Source organism: Chionomys nivalis, chromosome 16 (assembly GCF_950005125.1).
Source record: "Chionomys nivalis chromosome 16, mChiNiv1.1, whole genome shotgun sequence".
Taxonomy (NCBI): Eukaryota; Metazoa; Chordata; class Mammalia; order Rodentia; family Cricetidae; genus Chionomys; species Chionomys nivalis.
In genome coordinates, this window is record NC_080101.1 from 35614372 (window position 1) to 35635307 (window position 20936).

Below are 20936 nucleotides of genomic sequence, written 5' to 3' on the forward strand. Positions count from 1 at the left end.
GGCCACATCTCCTTGGGCCTGTGGTACACAGTACATCATGGGTGCTGCACATTGCAGGAAAGGTCTGTTATTTTACGGTGCCTGGAAAGTCCCTGGCTCTCAAGTCTAAGAGCATGGCCTCCATGAAGAGCTAATTTCGTTTTACTAGATCCCACCTCCTTCAGGTTCCGCCACTTTCTCATAGCACCAAGGTTTGGTAAGTCAGCTTTGCTGTCTTGGGACTTTGGGGGTCACTAAAATCCAAGTCTGTTTCATCACAGAGAAACCCACCCACAAAGAGGAAGTTTTCCTGCCCTTAGTCCTTAGTCCTGCTACTCACACCATACTTTCCAAGTCACCCTCTTTCCAAGTGACAGGTTAAAATGTCCTGACCACATTCAAGGTTGGGTAAGCTCTGTCTTCTGCGCACTACTCAAGTTTCACTTTGCAGCTTTGAGCTCATTTCTGGGGTCTTAGCTATAATTTTCTGGAGAACACTGAGAGAGAAAGTACCGACAAGGAGATAGACTGAAAATCATGCCATGAAGACTGGGAAACATTATCCTGCTAAAAGATAGGAGACTAATATATCACATCAGTGTTAAAGACATATCTCCTGGGACATGGACCAGGCTTGTCCTTTAATGTCCTTAGACCAGAACTAGTACTTAATACCACTTAGTTTCTCTGCAGGAACCATTTCTAGAAATCCCATCTATCAGTATAGCAAACCACTTAAAACTGTATCCATTACCAAAGATTCTAGCGGAAGCTATACTTGCAATGTATGATAAAATTCATACATATTGAAATAATGTACTGCTGTTTTTATTTGTTCTAGGTTCATAAAATGTTCATGTTATATGAATCTTTCTGGTTTTGCATTATCAACTCCATGCTATCTGTAGTCAACTCATGTTCTTTACTGTTGTATAATAGTTCATCATATGACTGCACTACAGCCTATCTTTCATTCACCTGCTTAAAACCATTTAATGTTCAGAACATTTCACAGCTATGAATATACTCTGTATATTGTTGATATTCATGTGCAAGAATTTCTCGAGGATTTACATTTGCATAAGTGGAAACGCTGACCCACTGAGTATGTGATGTTTACCTTTGTGTTGCCAAATTGTCTTAAAAATTATTTGTATCTTAGAATATAGTCAAGTTAGCCTTTTCTTATAGCTTAGGTTGCTAGAATATATATTTAATTGCTTTACCTAATGTTACCTAAGAAAAAAAAAATTGCTTTACCTGGTCCCCAAGAACATATACTGACTTTCTGATCAGATGATTTCTCATAAGTGACTTTCAAATTCTCAATGACTGACAACTGGGTACCTCTGCAAAGTCATCTCCTTTAAGATATTTCAAGAGGGCTCTGTTTTCACAGCCTCCCTGCTTTGCTGGCTCATTTGGCTCTCCACATCTTCCTTGTCAATCTCAATCTACTTCTGACAGAGGATTTAAGAATGCAGACTCAGAAGCAAGATGACCACTTGCTTTTCCACTTCACCACCATCCAGCGGAGAAGCCTCATCAGAACTAGGGATAAGGTCTCCAGAACCCCTCCCCCACTCACTCCAGCAAACCTATTATCTTCCTCTGGAGTTTTTTATAACTGGAATGATTTTTCATTGTGTCCCATTTCATAAATAACACATCATTAGTATATTGCCTGAAGGGACAAAACCATATTATGGTGTAACTTTCTTTCCAAGTATTTAGTTCAAGTTGGATTTATCGGTGAATAAAGCAAAAGGAAATAATGTGTGGGACTTGATCCCATACTTTCATAGTCTTGCTACTGGCTATAACAAAACAGCTCATGCATACATAAGACTCCAACTAGTTTCTGATTTCGTTGCCATGACATCAACTGACTGCTTAAGCGTTTAGCTCAGTACTAAGCCTAAATAAGTCATGTTGAAACCCAAGTCCTAAACATACTAACTTGGGATCCACAGTAGAAATAAATCTACAAGTACAGACAGTGGTAGCTTTGTCTTCTCCTAATTGACATGATGCTCACTTTTCCCTGGACTGGACCGGGTTGAAGGAAGCAGCTTTTCCTGAGGAATTCTTCTCCTCAAAAAGGACACAACAGACCCTGGATCACATGTGAGAGCTGACTCCACACCAGCGAGACTCATTGTCTGCCATGCTCCTTCTGATGCCCTGTGTACCTGGTACTGCCAAACAGGGTTGAAATCTGAGTCTATCAGTCAGCATCAGCTATTGTGGCGGCAAGCCCTTGGATTGTGTGCTACATCATCATGTTAGCCAGCACTATTTTCTAAAGGACCGTGGAGAGATGGGCAAAGTTACACACTGCTTTTCATTGCTAGGAAAAGCCTGTGTCCTTGTAAATACACAAGCGTCTCTGATAGCTATTGTGATGACACCATTTTGTACTGAATTAAATGAGCTCTCAGAGAATGTGAGGCCCAATCTCTGCAGCCCGAAGCACAGAGTGCAGGTAAGGTCACACCTGAGAGGAAAATGCATTCCTCCGGAGAAGCATATAAGGCACATGAGGATTTGAAGGACCCTGGAAAGGGGCAGCAATTAGAATTTCAGGCATTCTTCAGCTACTAGATCAATTCAAAATGCACGGGCGATTCAATTTTTGAGAGCAGTGCAGATGAAAAAAATTCTCCCTGCACATTTACATTTAAATATCGCTGACTCTGAGTTCCAACAAAGAGATTCACATTGCCATGAATTGGAGATGGCAAGGTCTGCGCCATTGCCAAAGCTGCCCAACTGCTCATTCTTCAGTTCAGCTTATTGGAGTTTCTGGATGTTAAAATATTTAAAAAGGATCATATTCCTCCTGCATAAGCATACAGAATATGAAAATCAAGTTCCCGGTCTTAGATGGCTTAAAAAGCTAAGGACATGAAACACTTTGAAAGCACGAGCAAACGGTTATAAATAAGCACATGAGAGCTGTCAGTTCATCGCTTCTCGGCAACTGGATAATTGGCTGGATGCCATGGACTCAAAAAGGAGGAAACCTGATCCTTCAAAGGTATCTGATTCTTCTTCAAAGGTATATTACTTCGCATTTTCTGTTTTTATTAGATGGGACAGACCCTAACTTAAACATTGTGACTTCCTTCTTCATCTTGTGTTTTCTTTTTCCTCTAACCTCCTGATGCTCTTACATGTCAGAATAAGATGTCATCTTCCCTTGGCTGCAAGAAGGGTCTCCACTAGCCGGCCAAAAACAAAGAGAGTGGCATGGCGGATCTTTTGTCTGAAGTAGTGACTTGTAGGGTTAGGAAAAATCCAGGATCTTGACCATGTTAACATAGGAAGAGTACAAGAGAGGAAAAGGGGGCTGGAGAGGTGGCTCTGTAGTTTGGAGTACTAGCTCCTCTTCTGTAGCACCCGGGATTCAGTTTTCAGCGTCCACATGGCTGCTTATAACCACAGGTAACTGTAGTTCTGGGGTATTCAATGCTCTCTTCTTAGTTCTGCTGACGCCAGACTTGCGTGGATCACAGACATACATGCTAACAAAAACACCAATACACATAAAATAAAATAATTTTTTACAAAGAGAAGAAAGAGTCACGAGTCTGCTATAGCCTAGAGCCTAGCAGATGTCGGTGATTACTGGGTGCAGGCGAGTGCAGAGGTCAGTTGACAGGCACCCACATTCTTCAGCTATCACCCGGAAACTCCCAGTATCCTGGTCCCAGACACAAGTGCCCATTCTTAGAAATCAGGTACCCGCACTGTTTCTTCGAGCAGTCCAGAATGTTGTTACAGTTTATAGGCTCTTCTTTCATTACATAACAATGACAACAACTCAATTTAAGTGTCTAATGACCGGAGCCAGTCATCCAGAGCAGCAAAAATTTAATAGCAACCTTATCTGGAATGCCGACAAGGAACACTTCCCAGGAAACCATTACAGCCCTTCAGTTTACAAAACAATTGTCTTTAATCTTTAATACTGTTAAGCGGTAGGGGGCAGATATTCACATTAGCATAGCTTTGCTTTTTATAACTAGCATTTAATCTACCATATTCAGCCTCTGTTGGGCTAAGAATCTTCTGCCAGACAGTTTGAGATTGGAGCTAACAATACAAGGGTTCCTTTTTTTCTTTAAAGGCAAGGCACAATGCTTGCCTTTCCAGGATGGATACGGGAAGAGTTCATTTAGCATTGAAGTTTGAAAGGAAAAACCTCCAAAGCGTTTCCTTAGGGAAACATAAGACTCCTTGAAATAAATTTCAGTTACGATTAGAATAAACTGTTGGGGAGAAATTTCCTGAGTTCAGAGTGCAGACACAAGCTCCATCTCATTCGCTCGTGCTGAGAAGGAAGCAATGTGATGGTGGCGCCTCCATAGCTCTTTATCTGCTCGGTGGTTTGTTGTGTTTGAATCATTTCCTCTCTCATTGGGTGAAGAGAAGTCAGATGTAAATTTCAGCGTTGCTTTCTCAGGGAAGCAGATATATATTTTTACTGTAGCAGTGTGTTTTCAGATGACATGGAAGAAAGACCTTAATAGGATTGCTGAAATTGAAGAGCCGAGCTTGGGTGATTTTAAAATGACTCGCAGGGTACTCGCGCTCAGTTAATGCCAGCTTACACTGCCAGGCACAAGGCTCATACTCTGTGAGTTTCCTCAAGTGCTGGATTTCCTTGATGGTAAGGCATAGAATGTCTATTTTTTTTATACTAGAATAAGCACCAACATGTCATGAACATAGCCAACAATTTACTTATACTTGCAGGTGAGTGAAATATAAGGGTTTTATGATAGTCACCACCTTTCATTGATTCAGAGGTGAGCCCTTAGGCCTCCAGATAAGGACGTTCACTTTCCAGTTAAGAGCATCTTGTAAGGGATGTTGGATGTTGAGGACTGATGTAGACAATGAATAGCAAGGTCTTCTCTTTGCAGAAAGCATGTGATCACATTATAGTTAATGCCCCCAAAATATCCAAATATAATCAAACATCTAGCAACCCCCACTAAACTCTAATTCTTTAACTCATTACCCTTTTAAATGTAATTTAAACACCTTTGCCATAGAACACTAGACTGGACCAAAGGGACAGATGAGCATCCCTAGTCACCAGAACAGATGACCAGAGTTCCAGATGATCCCACCAGTGACAAAAATGGTGTGTGTGTGTCTCTGTGTGTATGTGTGTGTGTCTGTTGGCTTGCTGTGAATTGCCTTTATTATGTTTAGGTATGTTCCTTGTATATCTGATTTCTCCAAGACCTTTATCATTAAGGGTTATTGGATTTTGTTGAAGGCTTTTGAGAATCTAATGAGACTGTCATGTGTTTTGTTCTTTCAGTTTGTTTCTATGGTGGATTACATGGACAGATTTTTGTATGTTGAACCATCCTGGCATTTCTTGGATGAAGCCTACTTGATCCTGGTAGATGATTTTTTTGATATGCTTTTGGATTCATTTTGGAGTATTTTATTGAGTATTTTTGCATCATTATTCATGAGGGAGATTCTTCTGTAATTCTCTTTCTTAGTTGAGTCTTTGTGTGGTTTGGGTATCAGGGTAATGGTAGCTTTGTAAAAAGAATTTGGTGATGTTCTTTCTGCTTCTATTGTGTGGAAAAATTTGAGGAGTATTGGTATTAGTTCTTTGAAATTCTGGTAGAATTCTGTGCTGAAACCATCTGGCCTCAGCCTTTTTTGTTGTTGTTGGTAGATTTTAATGACTGTTTGTTTCCTTAGCTATCATAGGTTTACTTAAACTGTTTATCTGGTCTCGATTTAGTTTTGGTATGTGGTTCCAAACCAGAAAATTGTTCATTTCTTTTAGATTTTCCAATTTTGTGAAGTACAGATTTTTGAAGTACGACCTGATGAGTCTCTGGATTTCCTCACTGTCTGTTGTTATGTCCCCTTTTCCATTTCTGAAATTGCTAATTTGGATATTCTCTCTATGCCTTTTGGTTAGCTTGGATAAGGGTTTATCTATCCTGTTGATTTTCTTGAAGAACCAACTCTTTGTTTCATTGGTTCTTTGTATTCTATTTTTCAGTTTTATTAATTTCAGCCCTGAATTTGATTATTTCCTGTTGTCTATGCCTCCTGGATAAGTTTTCTTCCTTTTGTTCTAGAGTTTTCAGGTGTGCTGTTGGAATATTTGTTTAATGATGCAAAGATGTGTTGCATTCTTTTATGTTGCATTTGTTTAACTCTGTAAAGCTGTGTTACTTTGCCTGTCTAAAACACCTTATTAGTCTAATCAAGCGCTGATTAGTCATTGATAGCTAGGCAGGAGAGATGGATAGGTGCGGCTGCCAGGCATAGAGAATAATTTGGGGGAGAAATCTAGGTTTGAACAAAAGCAGGAGAGGAGTGAGAAAAGGAGAAGGAGAAGAGGAGGCCAGGGGCCAGTCATCCGGCCACTCAGCCAGCCATGGAATGAAAAGGAAAAAAGATATATAGAATAAAGAAAGGTAAAAGGCACAGGGGCAAAATGTAGTTAAAGAGAAATGGGATAATTTAAGTTAAAAAAGCTGGCTAGAAACAAGTCAAGTTAAGGTCAGTCATTCATAAGTAATAAGAAGTCTCTGTGCATTTATTTGGGAGTTGTGTGGTGAGACCCTGAACAGTAAAACAAAACAAAACAAACAAACAAACAAACAAAAAACATACAAAAACCATACAAGTCTGCTTCCCTTGGATCACAGCTGTCTCCCTTGCATTCTCCAATCTGAAGTTCCAGTAAAGGAACTTCTGGTGTTGGCTCAGTCTTATTTCCACGTGTTGAGGGCTGTTTTGATCTAAGATTTTCCATAAGGCTCTGATGTATGCAGAAAGAATATATTTCCTTCTTTGAACCCAGAAATAAGCATTCCACATCTAGTAATAGCCTGGGTCAGGGACTTGAGGTAGCTATGGCTTTAGATCTGAAAACCCAACTCTTTTTGTCTTAGAGGGTCAATGATTATCAGTCCCAAGACTGCTGTGTGCTCAGTCTGTAATGTTCTTGAGATACACAGTGTCCTTGTGTAACACTGTTTGATTAGCTTGTAACTGACTTTATCCCACTGTCTGATAGTTTTTGATGACCTTAACCCATCTCCCCTTTCAGGAAAAATAGCATCTAAGATGCTTCACTTCATAATCATCTTGCTTTGTGTAAGACATAGTTTATGCAAGACCTCCTGGCCCCAGCTTCTCCGTCTTCTTTGTCTCCCATCTTCTACTCACCTCCCACTTTGGACCCTGTCACTGAGAAATGACCTGTAGGTCACTGGTGTTTTCATATCACCAGTTTGCCATTTTGTATCAAAATCTACCTCTTGTTTTCAAAGATTATTATTATTATCATCGCTATTAGTTTGTGCATGATAACTAGATGTGAATGTTGGCATCTGCGTACCATAGCTTGCACGTGTAAGACAACTTTGCAGGTTCTGAAGTCAGGACTTAGGTCATTAGGATTGTGTGGCAGCTGCCTTTACCTGCTGAGCCATCTCATTGGCTCCTGAAATTCTTCTTCTAACTGCAAACAGTATTTGAGAAACATAAATGTTGAAATCTAAGCCTTCGGTTTGAAATATAATAAAGTTATTTTAGATCATTTTAGGTTTTACATAACTGGAGATATGGTTTGCCTCTTGGGTTTTGGGGTGGTATTTCTCTTTGATAATTACTGCCTATCAACTGTCAGAAAGACTCCCCCACTGTGATCACTCATCAGGTGGCTCACCAACTTGAATGAACTGCTGCCGAACTAAATCATCTATACACGCATTGAAACAGAAGCAGCGTGGAGACATGTCCTCTGTCATCTGAGATCAAATACAGACCTCTGTATCAATGATTACGCTTTCTGCAGGATGCCCTCAACTGTCCTGTTTCCATCAAACAACGTCTTCGTTAAGAACAATATGCTCAGCATGGTGACATAGGCTATGGCAGGTGCAAGGGAGGTGCTGGACCCTGCGCCTGACTTCAAACAGTTTCTAGTCTGTTATGAGAGATGAGATTAAATTGCAGAAAACTCTTAAAGCTGTACAACACTAGGAGATATTTGAGCAGACATTCACAAAGGGCATTGGTGAGACAAGGGGCTCTATTCTCATATGACAGATGGATAGGAACATTGAACAGAGACTGTTCAGGTATTGAGGCAGGCTGTGCTCACAAACACAGTGATTCATGTGCTTTTCTTATGTATTTATACAATTGAAAATATTTTTAAGTGTTTTTGTTTGTTTGTTTTTGAGACAGTTTCTCTGTGTAGTCCTGGTTGTCCTGGAACTCACTTTGTAGACTAGGCTGGCCTCAAACTCAGAGATATATATGCCTTTGCCTTTTGAGTGCTGGCATTAAAGTTGTGTGCCATCACCATCTGGCAAAAACAATTTTTTTTCATACAATAAATCCTGATCATAGTGTCCCCTCCCTCATCTCCTCTACGATCCTGGTCACCTCCCCAGTTTTTCAACTCCATGCCTTTTCACTCTTTTTTAAGAAAAGAGACAGGTAAAAAGCAAATAAATAAACAATAATGAAACAAAAACAAACAATAGCAAAAAAGACACAAAAGAACATGCAAAATGTGTGTGTGTGTGCATGTTTTATACCCTACAAAAACACAAAAGTGAAAACCATAATATACAAGCAAAACACCAGTAAAGTAAAAAAAAAAAAAGTCCAATCAAAGTTATATTAGACCCCAGAATCTCCAAATAATCTCCAAATACACTTTTGAGTTTGCTCTCCTTTGGCCGTCTCCTGCTGAGCATGGGGCCAGCCCTTGAGTGTGCTATGCATTCTCAGAGAGACTCCCTTGGAGAAGGTAATTTCTCCTTTGTCAGCAGTTGCACTAGGAGATAGCTTCATGATTAGCAATGGAAGAGCTCACGTCTACTTTCCCATCTCTCTGCTCAGACCATGTCTATCTCTGTGCAGACCCAACGCATGCTGCCACAGTCTATGAGAGTCAATATGTACCTCAGTCCTGCTGTGTCTGCAGACGGTTTCCTTGGTATCATCCATTCCCTCTACCCCTACAACTTTTCCTTATAGCCCCTCCTCCATATAGTTCTCTGAGTCTCAAGGGGAGAGGTTTGTAGAAGACAACCCACTTAATACGGAATGTTCAAAGGTCTCTGGTTGTTCAGTTGTGTCCAGTTGTGGGTTGCTGTATTGGTTTCCATCTAGGAGGAAGCTTCTCTGATGATGACTGTGTGAGGCATTGATTTATGATTGTAGTAGACTGTCTTTAATAGTAATTGTATTGGTATGTTATTCTAGCAAAGCAATAATATTTGGTTTCCCATCGGTCTACAGTATCTGTAGTCTCAGGTTCCTGGTCACCTTATTAGTATCAGGCATGAGTTCAATCTCATGGAGTTGGCCTTAGATCAAATCAGATAGTTTTTTGGTCACTTGGAGCCACCACTGTTTTAGCCTATCTTGCAAGCAGTCACCATTGTATATCAGAAGGTTTGTAGCTGTTTGGTAGCATGCAGAGTACCTTCCAGTAGCATGAGCATTAGTCAGGAGGGGTAAAGGTTCTAGTTGGGCACCAGTTCGACTTCTCTGTGTTCAGTGAAGTGCTGTCTTCAGCAATAGTACTTTACCATCAGAATGTGGAGAGTAATCATTGTGGCCTGCTTTCTAAGAGCTCCAGTTGACAGTCACACAGACTACGTGAGGGAGGCAAGATTTCTTCTTTACTTCACAGGGTAAGAAGCTAATATTCATAGGTATTCAAGTTGTCCAGGTCATAAAACTAAAGAACAGTGTTCTTACTGTATCTGCTGCCACTGATTTAAAGACAAGGTCGAATTCTGCAAATATGTAGTTCCGAATTTGCATGGCAACCAGGTGGTTCGTAAGAATGACTTTGTGTTTATAGATGTGATCTTTAGCCAATCCTACTGGAGTGCGCCACCACAACTGGATAGACATGGCCTTCACATGCATGATGAAAGAGAGAAACTTGGAAATCAACACTTTTCACATAGACATGCAAACAATTGTTTCTCTAAGTAGGTTTTATGCAATTCAAAGAGGAGAAACAAAATATACACAAAGATAAGAAGAAAATCTTCAAGGGTCTAGCCACTGGGGAGTTTGATCAGGCTCCAGTGAATATATGGGCAACCAAATTGGACTTGGTTTCTTCTTCTTCTTCTTCTTCTTCTTCTTCTTCTTCTTCTTCTTCTTCTTCTTCTTCTTCTTCTTCTTCTTCTTCTTCTTCTTCTTCTTCTTCTTCTTCTCCTTCCTCTTCCTCCTCCTCCTTTTCCTCCTTCTCCTCTTCCTCCTCATTCTTCATGGCAGGGGGAGGGCACAAGGATGAGAGGGTAGATCTGGGAGGAATGAGCAGTGAGCATGGTGGGGTACACTGTATGAAATTCCCAAATAATTAATAAATACATTATATTGGTAAAATAAAAAAAAGTTTAATTTTCTATTATACCCACACTTGGCCAGTGATCATGAGAACTATGCATCCAAGGGAGCTGTCCATGAAAGCCTCTCTTGGAACCTTGCTAGATTTCACTTTAGACCTTTCTTTTTCAGGAGCGAGTAGAATTTTTTAATCTACTTTGAAATTTTCAATGCCAAATTGGATAGCAAATGCCTAGGAAATGAATCTCATTCCCCTTTAGCTGTGACGGTCCCTGTGCACAAGGATCTCTTTCAGTCACTCTCTCCTTCTCTGTCTTCCTCTTGCTGATCTGGGGCTGTTAACCACCATGCTGTGAGAGTTAGAAACAAACCAGCCTTGCCACGGAAAACTTTGATGGTTCAGCAGCTTTTTATTTTCCTCCCTGTCGTGATCATTGTGGCACAGAATGATTTTTGAGGTTATAGGATAAGAAAAACGTCCTGGGAAAGCAGGCCTTATTGATCCTGCTGCGTTATGTCTTCTCATGGAGCCTGGAAGACACCGACCTGAGCCACTTTTACCAGCCCACGAGAGGGAGCGCATTAAGCCCAGAAGCAATCTCACCAGATTCTGATCAGAAATTACAGGTTCGTGTTATTTGAAGATATTTATTTCATCAAAGTTCTTAAGTTGTGATTATTCACTTCCCCTAACTGATTTCAGGCACAAGTATAAGAAAAATTGCTTTTCTGTTATGGCCCTAGCTGGCCAGTGGTTGGTACGAAAACTATATTCTAAGTTTTTTGAGACTGCTTTGTAAATTCACTGTATTTTGTTTCCTTTATTAGAATGCCTCTGTGTCTGATACTTGTCTGAATCTTATTATTTCATGAATATTATTTTAAAAATAAAACCTCAAAGTAAAAAGATTTAACGAAGATTTACCGAAATATTAACAATATTGACAGTTATCTTGGAAAATTGGGTGGCAGGTGACTATATTATATTGGTTGTCTTATTCTCCTTGTATCTTTCACATCTTTCTACTAAGTTACTGTAATGCCATGCATTTTAATATTAAATTTAATATTAAAATTATTAAACCTTAGAGCGTAGTGCCCTATGCCTCACTACACTATACACGTGGTATAAAAGTTTCACGTTTTCCCTTCACTGCCACCTTTAAAAGACAGAGATGGGCAAGGTGAGTAAATGCACGGTGTTGTCCACAACAGTGCCTTGCTACAACCAAATGATCACATAATGATGATAAAATGTCTGGGTCTGCCTCCAATAAAGAAATGAGGAATGGCCTAATTACTGTAGTTTGCAAGTGAAAACCCTATTCATTTATCATTCCATTGAACATTATGAGCAGATTGTTATAAAAAAGAGCTTTTCCCCTCAACCTATAATTTTTCTGTTTTTATAGATGGAGGCTCTGTTGAGCAGACAAGAGGGACTCCAGTGACATTACTGAGGACAGCCCATCAGTCTTCTCAGGGCTTGCGGGGAGACTAACATGGATTGGTCTACATGCCTCAGGTCTCAGAAACAAGCATCTATGTGTGTTGCATTTCTTACATGGATGTGTTTTTATCTGGGTTGATCTTCCTGTTAGTTTGGCATAGTTAAGAACAGGAAGATGTAGGCAGTCGGCTGAGCTGCCTTTCCATCCTCCCAAGGGAACCTGGACACTAGTTTATAGGAAGTAAGGCTTCTCTTTGCAGATTCAGGGAAAATGATTGTATTGAATATATCTGTGGGAAGGTCACTAAACTCCATACTCAGGTGATAAATGTACCAATGTAGTTAGACATGACTGCGTGAAGTTTCCTTGTCTGACTATTTATAAGCACAATCAGTCTTAATGATGAAAAGGTTTCCAATAACACAAGCCAATATTAAGTTATTTTGAATTTGATCATACAGTTTATGAACTTTGTAGTGCCTTATATAAATTTTATAGTGTCTTAGCGTCTCTTCCATTTCTTTCAGGTGAGTAGAAGTTATTTCACCAATTGTTACAAGAAAATGAGACAAGTGTAAAATCTTCCTCACTTGCTCAACCTACACAAAGCATAGACTTTCCACCAAAAAGTCTTGTTTGGGGCAAATGAGATGACGTACAAAAAGAAAAGAAAACATTAGTAATGACTTGGAAGTACATTTCTGAAGTACTCAGTTTTCATGTTTCAACCTCTTTCCCCAGCATTTCTCAGCAGTCTTTCCTGTGTTCCTTATATGTACCACACACCTACCATATGTGTAATGTCTTTTAGAGGAACAGAACCAACAATGTCCTCATGTAAGGAATTGGCTCATGAGAGACTGGAAGCTGTCTTGGTCATTGTTCTATGGCTGCGAAGAGACACCATGCATGACCAAGGCAGTCCTTACAAAAGAAAGTGTTCAGTTGAAGGCTTGTTTGTAGTTTCAAAGATTGATTTCATTGTCATCATGGCAGGGAGCATGGTGGCACACAGGCAGACATGGTGCTGGAGGAGTAGCCAAGAGAAACATCCTGATTCATAGGGAAGAAGAGAAGGAGGAAGAGAGGGTGAAGGGGGGAGGGAGAGAGGGGAGGGAGGGAGAGAGGGAGAGAATGAGACTGAGTTTTTGAAACCTTAAGCCCATTTCCAGTGACATTCCTGCCACACCTACCTCAACAAGGGTACAACATTTAATCCTTCTCAAACAGGGCCATTCCCCAGTGACTAAGCATTCAAATATATGAGCCTATAGGGGCCATTCTTATTCAAGCCCCACAGAAGTTAATCAATTAAAGCAGGAGGGCTGAACTTGCAGACTGGGAAGGTGTGGATGCTACTATACAGCCTGAAGTCAGCCTGCTGCAGAATGGTCTCTTTCTTGAGGGAGGTCAGTTAAGTCTTTGTGAGCCTTCATCAGCTGCGGAGCCCACCTCTACTGCAGAGGTCAGTTCTTTATCTGAGATCCATTGAGTTCCGTAGTAAGCTCACCTAAAATCTCAGAAACCTCCAATGTACTGCAGCCCACCTATGTGTGGTCTACTTTTTGTGTCTCCAGTCATTTATTAACTGTGGTCTCAAAATAGTAAGTGGAAAGTTCTTGAAACAGCCACAAGTTCTAAATTACATGCTATTCTGAGATACATGTTGAAATCCTGCTTTTTTAGGCTCAGGAAGCAAAACCTCTCTGTGCAGAATATCCATGCTGCATGGTAGGCCTGCTTGTAGCCACCCAGTAGCCCTCCAGGCAATCACAGTGACTGCAATGATGTCCCCATGCCTGTGTTCTAGAAAACTTTAGATGGTGGTCTATATGCCACATGCCAATGCCATGTGTCTACCACATAAACCAATGAGTTGATTGGGCTTACTGGACATGGGTAAGGGGTTACTCACAGCAGTATGGGTCCCCACACACAGCTGTACTGGGAAGTTTACACCAAACATAGAGGGTGGCTTCTCCATAGCTACAGTGGGAGTCCCTTCCCCCTAATCTTTCTCAGTCCATATACTCTAGCCCTTCCCTGAGACTTCAAGGCTCTTGGCAATTTAGACAGAAGTGCACACAAAAGGCTGGCGAGAGTAGCTAGAGACTCTGCTGAGAATTTAGCAGCTCTTCTCATGAGCCTCCACCAGGAGGGACTGTCAACAGTCCACGGCCCAGTTGTGTTGAGTTCTTTCAAGTGGGGACAGCTGATCTCATAATGACAGTGGCAGGGTCATTCAGCAGATAGTACCTGATACATTTCACTTAACATAGAAAGCTAGCTTAAATAGAGCCATTTTTTAAAAGACCTCATCTCCTTATGCTCCCATAGTAGCTGGAAGTCTTTTTTTTTTTTTTTTTTTTTTTTTTAGCATATGGAATATGCTGTCTGGGTGCATTTGTCTCTTCTTCTAGGATATAATTACCCCATAACCAGTGATGTTGTACGAGAAGACCTCGGTTTACAGTGACTGCCGGATGGGTGATTGCTTGCTGAATGAATTGTGGATCTGAAGGTTGTCCATTCTCATTCTGGCATGTGTGATCGGGGATAAAGAGTTCTACAAAGATCATGAACATGACTTCCACATTCCCATGACAGAACCAGTCTATACAGAACACTCTAGAAAGCAGGGGAATCTTTAGTAAAAGAAACCCGAGAGCGTTAGTAGGGTGTATCTTGACAAATGCTCCTTGACTTGATTTTTTTTTGGATGGCGAGGGGTCTGATCTGACCATGACCCTTTTCTTCTCTTATGCACTCGTTGATTAATAACAAATTAATATGAAACAGAGTCGTTTCTTGTCATCATCACACTTCATGTTTGCTTAGTGTCATTTCACATCGAATGATTAAATTGTCAGAATTTAATTTAAGAAGCTCAGTGTTTTCCTGACCCTTTTCCATCTGTACATATACACCAAGCTGTGAGCAGCCTAGATAAACAAAGGATGCCCACCCCCTTGCTGGCCTCCCTTGACCTGGAGGCTATGGGCTCCATGGTAAGAAAAGGAATTTGGAGGTTTCTGGGTTAGAGCCATAGGTCGTTTGTTAAATGAGACAAAACAACACAGAAATCAGGGAAATAATTCATGCTGTATGAGGACGGCAGGAAGTGTGTGCTGATGAGGTGGGTGATCACAGGCGTTCTCGCTGCACTTCACATATTTTAAACTTTCCAAAGATCTGACTCACCACGCCGGGTTTCCTTAAACTTTTTTCTTTGCATAATTGAGTGCTCAGCTGGATGCTGTACTCTACAATCCCGATTTCCTTCCTAATTGCACAAGTGGCTGAGCTCTTACAATGCCATATTTCTGTTCATTTGCATTTATACAATACCCTTCACCATGTGACCCAAATGCACTGTTTGAATGTGGAGTTCCGTGTCTGTCTTTAGGAATCTTATAATGGCTGGGTCCACGAATAGAGCGGGTCTGGGGAGGGCTACTATGATCTCAATATGAGGCTGTCTTCACAATCGGCCAATATTCAGCTGGCTTCTGAGGTTATACTGAGCAGTCATTCAAATGGAAGAACATAGCAATAAGTAGAGAGAAAGAACACCCAAGGTGGTCATTTAGAAGCTGTTTTCAGGTCAGAATAAAAGAACATGGGATTTGTTTTATTTCATTCTAAACACCATATAATCAAAAGGGTCTCAGGCTCCCTAGGAGTTCCCTGTATGGGGTTGCTTTATACATTATTGAAAAAAGCTGGAAAGAATTCTAGCCTTGGATTTCCTTCCGAACCCACATACCTGTTTTCAATTCAAATGAAGGTGTCTCCAGTCAAATAATGTAATTTCAGAAAACTTCTACAGAAGCCCTGTTGACCAACTATCATGTACACTTGAGGTAGCCAAGCCTAGTTGCAATGTGGTACATTATGGATGTTGACCACATTCTCCTTATAAAGCAGTTAAATAAGCGTGAGCTGCTGATTTATCATGCATGGCAGAATCATTGGGACCAGAGAGGGAGGGATCCTGGTGGGTTAATCAAGCTACGTTTTCCTTTCTGAAGAGGCTGTTTGATTTCTACACCATGGACATTTTGGTCATATATTTCTTTGTTGTGGGTGTGTGCAGGGCACTGAAGGCTGAAAGCATCTCTGGCCTCTTCCCATTGGACAGCAGCTGTATTCCCAAATAGGACAATGAAAAATATCTCCAAACCTCCTTGAGGGAAAATTGCTTTGGCTGAGAAGTACTGCTCCAAGATAATAATTTTATTTGCTGTGGTCAACCTCCTCGAATCATGAAGTTTAAAGTCTAACAGACAAAGTCTCATGGTTCAGCTGTTCTGTGGAGATGGAGCAATCATGAAATACCTTGAGGTTTACAAACGAAGTGATCACGTGCTTTAGAAACAATGCAATGCATACTACTGATATGTTCATCATAGTTCTCTGGGGAAGCAGGGGCAAGGGGAGGGAAGATGGGCAGAGGGTGGCTAGAGAGTTGGGTAGCAGGGGAGAAGCCTTCAGAAATTCTCTCATGTGCTTCTGGAGGCTTTCCATGCCATGAGGTACAGGTTGTAGACTGTATACATGGGAAAGCCTGAAGTCCTGAGAGCCAGGGATGGTGTAACGTGGTGGTGGTGGTGTGGTGAGTTGAAAGAGAATAACCCCCAAAGGGAGTGGCACTATTAGGAAGTGTAGCCTTGCTGGAGGAAATGTGTCACCGTGGGGGCGGGCTTTGAGGTCTCTTGCTCAAGTTTCCCGCAGTGTGATTGCCAGTTGACTTCCTGTTGCCTGCCTATGAAGATGTTAAGGACTCTCAGCTCCAGCACCATGTCTTCCTGTATACTGCCATGTTACCCATGAATTTTCTCTTCATGATGATAATAGGCTAAACCTCTGAAACTATAAGTAGGCCCCCTCAATTAAATGTTTTCCTTTTAAGAGTTTCCATGGTCATGGTGTTTTTTCACAGCAACAGAAACCTAACTAAGATGATTGGGGGGGGGGGCACTTGTTTAAGTCTCAGAATCTGAGGACACTATGTCCTGGCTAGTTTTATGTCAACTTCACACAAGTCTGAGTCATTTGAAAAGATAAAACATCAGTTGATAAGATGCCTCAATAAGCTTCAGCTGTAAGGTATTTTCTGAATTAGCAATTGATGAGGAAGGGCCCAGCCCATGGTGGGTGGTGCTATCTCTGGCCTGGGGTTTCTGGGTTCTATAAGAAAGCAGGCTGAGCAAAGCCATGGGAGTAAGCCCATAAGTACCACCCTTCCATGGCCTCTGCATCAGTTCCTGCCTCCAGGTTCCTGCCCTGTTTGAATTCCTGTCCTGAGTTCCTTTGATGGTGAACAGTGATGATATGGACGTGTAGGATAAATACACTTTTTCTTCCTCCACCTGCATTTTGGTCATGGTGTTTCATTGCAGTAACGGAAACCTCAACCAGAGTATGTTGGTATCAGGAGTACGGTATCGCTGTGACAGAGTCGACTGTCTTTTGGGGGGATTGGGAAAGGACCTTGGAACTTCAGGATAGAAGAAACAGTGAGTGTGGAGAGCACAGCGGAATGTTTTTTAGGAACCTGGAAGGTCAGGATGTTGAAGGCAGCGCAGACAATGGAGGCCTGACTTTTCAAGTTTCAGAGGAAAAATTAAAGACTATCAGAACCATTCGCTATTTTGAATCAAGGTTCTGTTGTTCTGGTTAGCTGGGCCTGAACAAGGAGCCATGATTAACAAGAAACCAGAACAACTGAAGTAAAACCTTGCTTTGCTGAGACAATTTGATGCTGGCTAGCTGGAGCCAAGATTGTAGCAGTGATTAAGAAGAGACCAGCATCACTGAGGTGAAATCTTCTGGGAAGCTTTTCCTCAGGGTCAGTACACAAACTGTGTTCTAGAGGCAGCTGAGGTTGTACCACATGCTCGCAGCTGAGCTTGGTACTGTAAGAGTCACCCAGCTGGTATAGTTTTTGAAGGCACGAAGGGGTCATGGAAAAGAGCTGAGGCTTGAAACTATGGATAGGCCAGCAAAGGACAGTGGTGAAGGTACAGCCTTAGTGGCACTTGAAGACCGAGGGTGGGAAGGCGCCATGCAGAGAGGTTGAAGTTTTGCACCATGAAGAGAGCCCAGGAGGCTAATAGTGAAAGTGCAGCCCAGTTTCAGCAGCAGACCCCAGCATTTTGGAGATGCCAGTATCATGGGATGACCATAAAGAACAGCAGCAGTGGTGGAGTGGAGCTGAGCCTTCCTGACCCTTGAAGACAAACCGTGCGTGCTACAGAGGGTGGAGCTGTAAGAAATGACCCAAGCCCTTTGGGGGAGCCCAGAAGATCATGAGTGAGTCCCAGATATTGGACATTGAGTCAGTTACACTACTGGTTTTGTTTAGTCATACTGTGACTACGCCCTGATTTTTCCTTCCTGAAGTAAGATAGTACTTAATTTATTTTTGATCTTACAGGAGTCCATAGTAGAAAGACCTTTAATTTTAAAAGACTTTGGATTTTAAAAGAGATTGGCTATTTTAGGGGGACTGACATTTTAATGTGTTTGAATTAGTAAAGACAGGTACTTTGGGAGCTACTTATGATTTCGATGTGAGATCTTGGGGATGAATGGAAAAGAAAGGGTGGTGGCTTAATAGTTATATGTTTGTTTGTCAAGTTGACAAGGGATCAATTGTCCTTGCTAATTTTATTCCAAATTAGCACAAGCTAGTGTCATCTGAGGGAGGGGAGGGACTTCAATTGAGAAAATACCTCCATAAGATCCATCAGTAAACGCTTGCCTGGCAGGGGAGACACCATGGTCATGCAGGTGGTTTTCCCAGGGCAAGGCTTACCCATTGTGCTAAGGTGTGTTGACCCCTGTGATTTCCCCGAATGCGGGAAACTTGACTGTATAACTGTAGTAGGGGGAACTGTGTTCATGTTCTCCCTGTTTGTTGTTTGTTAAAAAAGTTTTGTCAGTGAAGTGTTTGCTTAATTAGTGATTGATGGGGAGGGCCCAGCCCATTGTGGATGGTGCCATCTCTGGGCTGGCATTCCTGGGTTCTAAAAGAGAGCAGGCTAAGCAAAGTTATGGGAGCAAGCTAGGAAGCCACACCCACACATGGCCTCTGCATCAGATTCTGCTTCCAGGTTTCTGCCCTGTTTGAGTTCCTGACCTGACTTCCTTCAGTGATGAACAGCGATGTGGAAATGTAAGCCAAATAAACCCGTTCTTCTCCAATATATTTTTTGGTCATGGCGTTTCACTGTAGCAGTAGAAAACCTAACTAAGACACACGGGAACATGAGGCTATCATGTCCAAAGTCATGTTGCCTCTGGATGCCCAACTGGAGCAGAAAGAGAACTCACCATGCCCTAATGTAGGTTTTGTGAGGACCCTAATGGCTGGGGTGCTGTCTGTTCACATGGATAAGGGGATACCCCTTCTGCAGGTTGTGGCTTTACATACTAATCTCTTCTAGAAACACCCTCATAGCCTGACCCCAGGTAATGTTTTCTCATCTATTAGAGAACCCTCTGGGCTACAATTAACAGTCACACCTGGTTTATGCTGCTCTCCCAGTGCAGGCCAACATACACATGCCATCTCATAGATTTTCTAACAAAATTTCGCTTGACTCCATAAATCAAATCCTTTAAATCCAAGTAGATTATTATTATTGCTTTGAAAAATTTAGTTTATAAATAGGGTATCACTGCTGATGCGGCCCTGTAATATTTCAAACCAGAATAAAAATCTTATATTTTCTGATGGCTCACAAATTAGCTTTATAAATCTGTACCCACCTGAAGTTATAACTCCGGAATTTCATTTGTGGGCCTGCCGGCCAAATCTTACTGCATGCTTTGATTTACAAGTCTCTCTTTTATTAATAGTAGTTGTAGCCAAACTGGTTTTTAGTATTTTAGAAGTTCAAAAATTAATTTCCATATCCTTAAACGGGTTTACAAATCCTAATATAGATTTACAAGTCCTGAAACAGATTTGAAAATCAAGCTGGTAAATCCTGAATAGAATAACTTGATTTGCAAACCTGGATTCTGCACCTGACTTTCTAGGAAGGGATTTATAAATCAGGAGCCGAGTGCACCCTGGCACGGCAGACTGCTCTCTCTCTCTGAGAAGTCCCTCCGTTCACATACCAATGCGCAGGACTGATTTACAGGGCTGCAGCCCCAAGCTGGCAAAGGCTCCTCAGGCTCTGACACACTGGGGCTGCTGAGGGAAAGGGGCCACATCCCTCAGGCTGGCTAAAGCAGCTAAATCAGGAGGAAGACAGCAAGTCATTCATCTTCTTAGTCAGAAATGGAAAGTGCAGGCTCCGGGTCCTCCCCCAGTGAAGCAGAGAGACAGGAGCAAGGCACAGGGGAGCTGCTAGCCCATGCAATGGCAGCGCTCAGGCCATGCCAAAGCCCAGGTCAGGGGAAGAGAGTACATCATTCTTTAGGTAACACCGAGGAGGGACACCCATCCCCTTGCTCCATGATGCTGCCTCTGAGAGTGGTCCTAATGAAGAAGCACAGCCAGCTGGTGGGGTGGTTATTCCAGGTCAGGTGATCTGAGAGCCAAAGAAGAGAACGCTTGTGTCTCCTTCGCTCACATCTATAGTATTTGCATGACGTTGTCACTGATCATAGGCTAATTGCACAATTGAGGAAGCATCAGAAAGGTATTATCAGGACTGTATGGGGACAGGAGTTTGGATTTTCCTCCCCCTTTTGTGACATACCCACAGGAGTCTGCCACCACAGTCCCCACCACCAGAGCTCTGCTGTACTCCTCAGCTCTGTCTGTGAAGCTACAGAACCTCCCGCAGATGCTTTCTTGATTGATCACTCAGTTTCCTTGGACCAGGCAGGGCTGCTACCCTGATCCAGATGTGCACGCTGGAGCTTAAAGGGTAAGCAGCTGCTTCCCTCCTTAAGTGACACAGACAGTGTTTTGTAGATGTCTGGCCTTTCCGTGACAGTACCCCCATCCCACCACCCAGCTGACCACCTTGCTGTGGAGATGCAGCCTGCATCCCAGTTCGTCCTGCCTGGCAGCTCCGCTTCACTACTGTGTTACAGCCCCATCTGCCCCGCCACTGAAGCCTGGCAATAGCTGGCTCCCTTGAACGACTGAGTTATTCG

At 42.0% G+C, this 20936-nt stretch overlaps 1 non-coding gene across 1 annotated transcript; it reads left to right on the forward strand.

Moving 5' to 3' along the window:
• The first annotated feature begins 18571 nt into the window (after positions 1-18571).
• Positions 18572-18732, forward strand: LOC130888327 (U1 spliceosomal RNA). The gene has a single exon (XR_009058457.1). It is a non-coding gene; the product is annotated as a U1 spliceosomal RNA (small nuclear RNA).
• The last annotated feature ends 2204 nt before the right edge of the window (positions 18733-20936 follow it).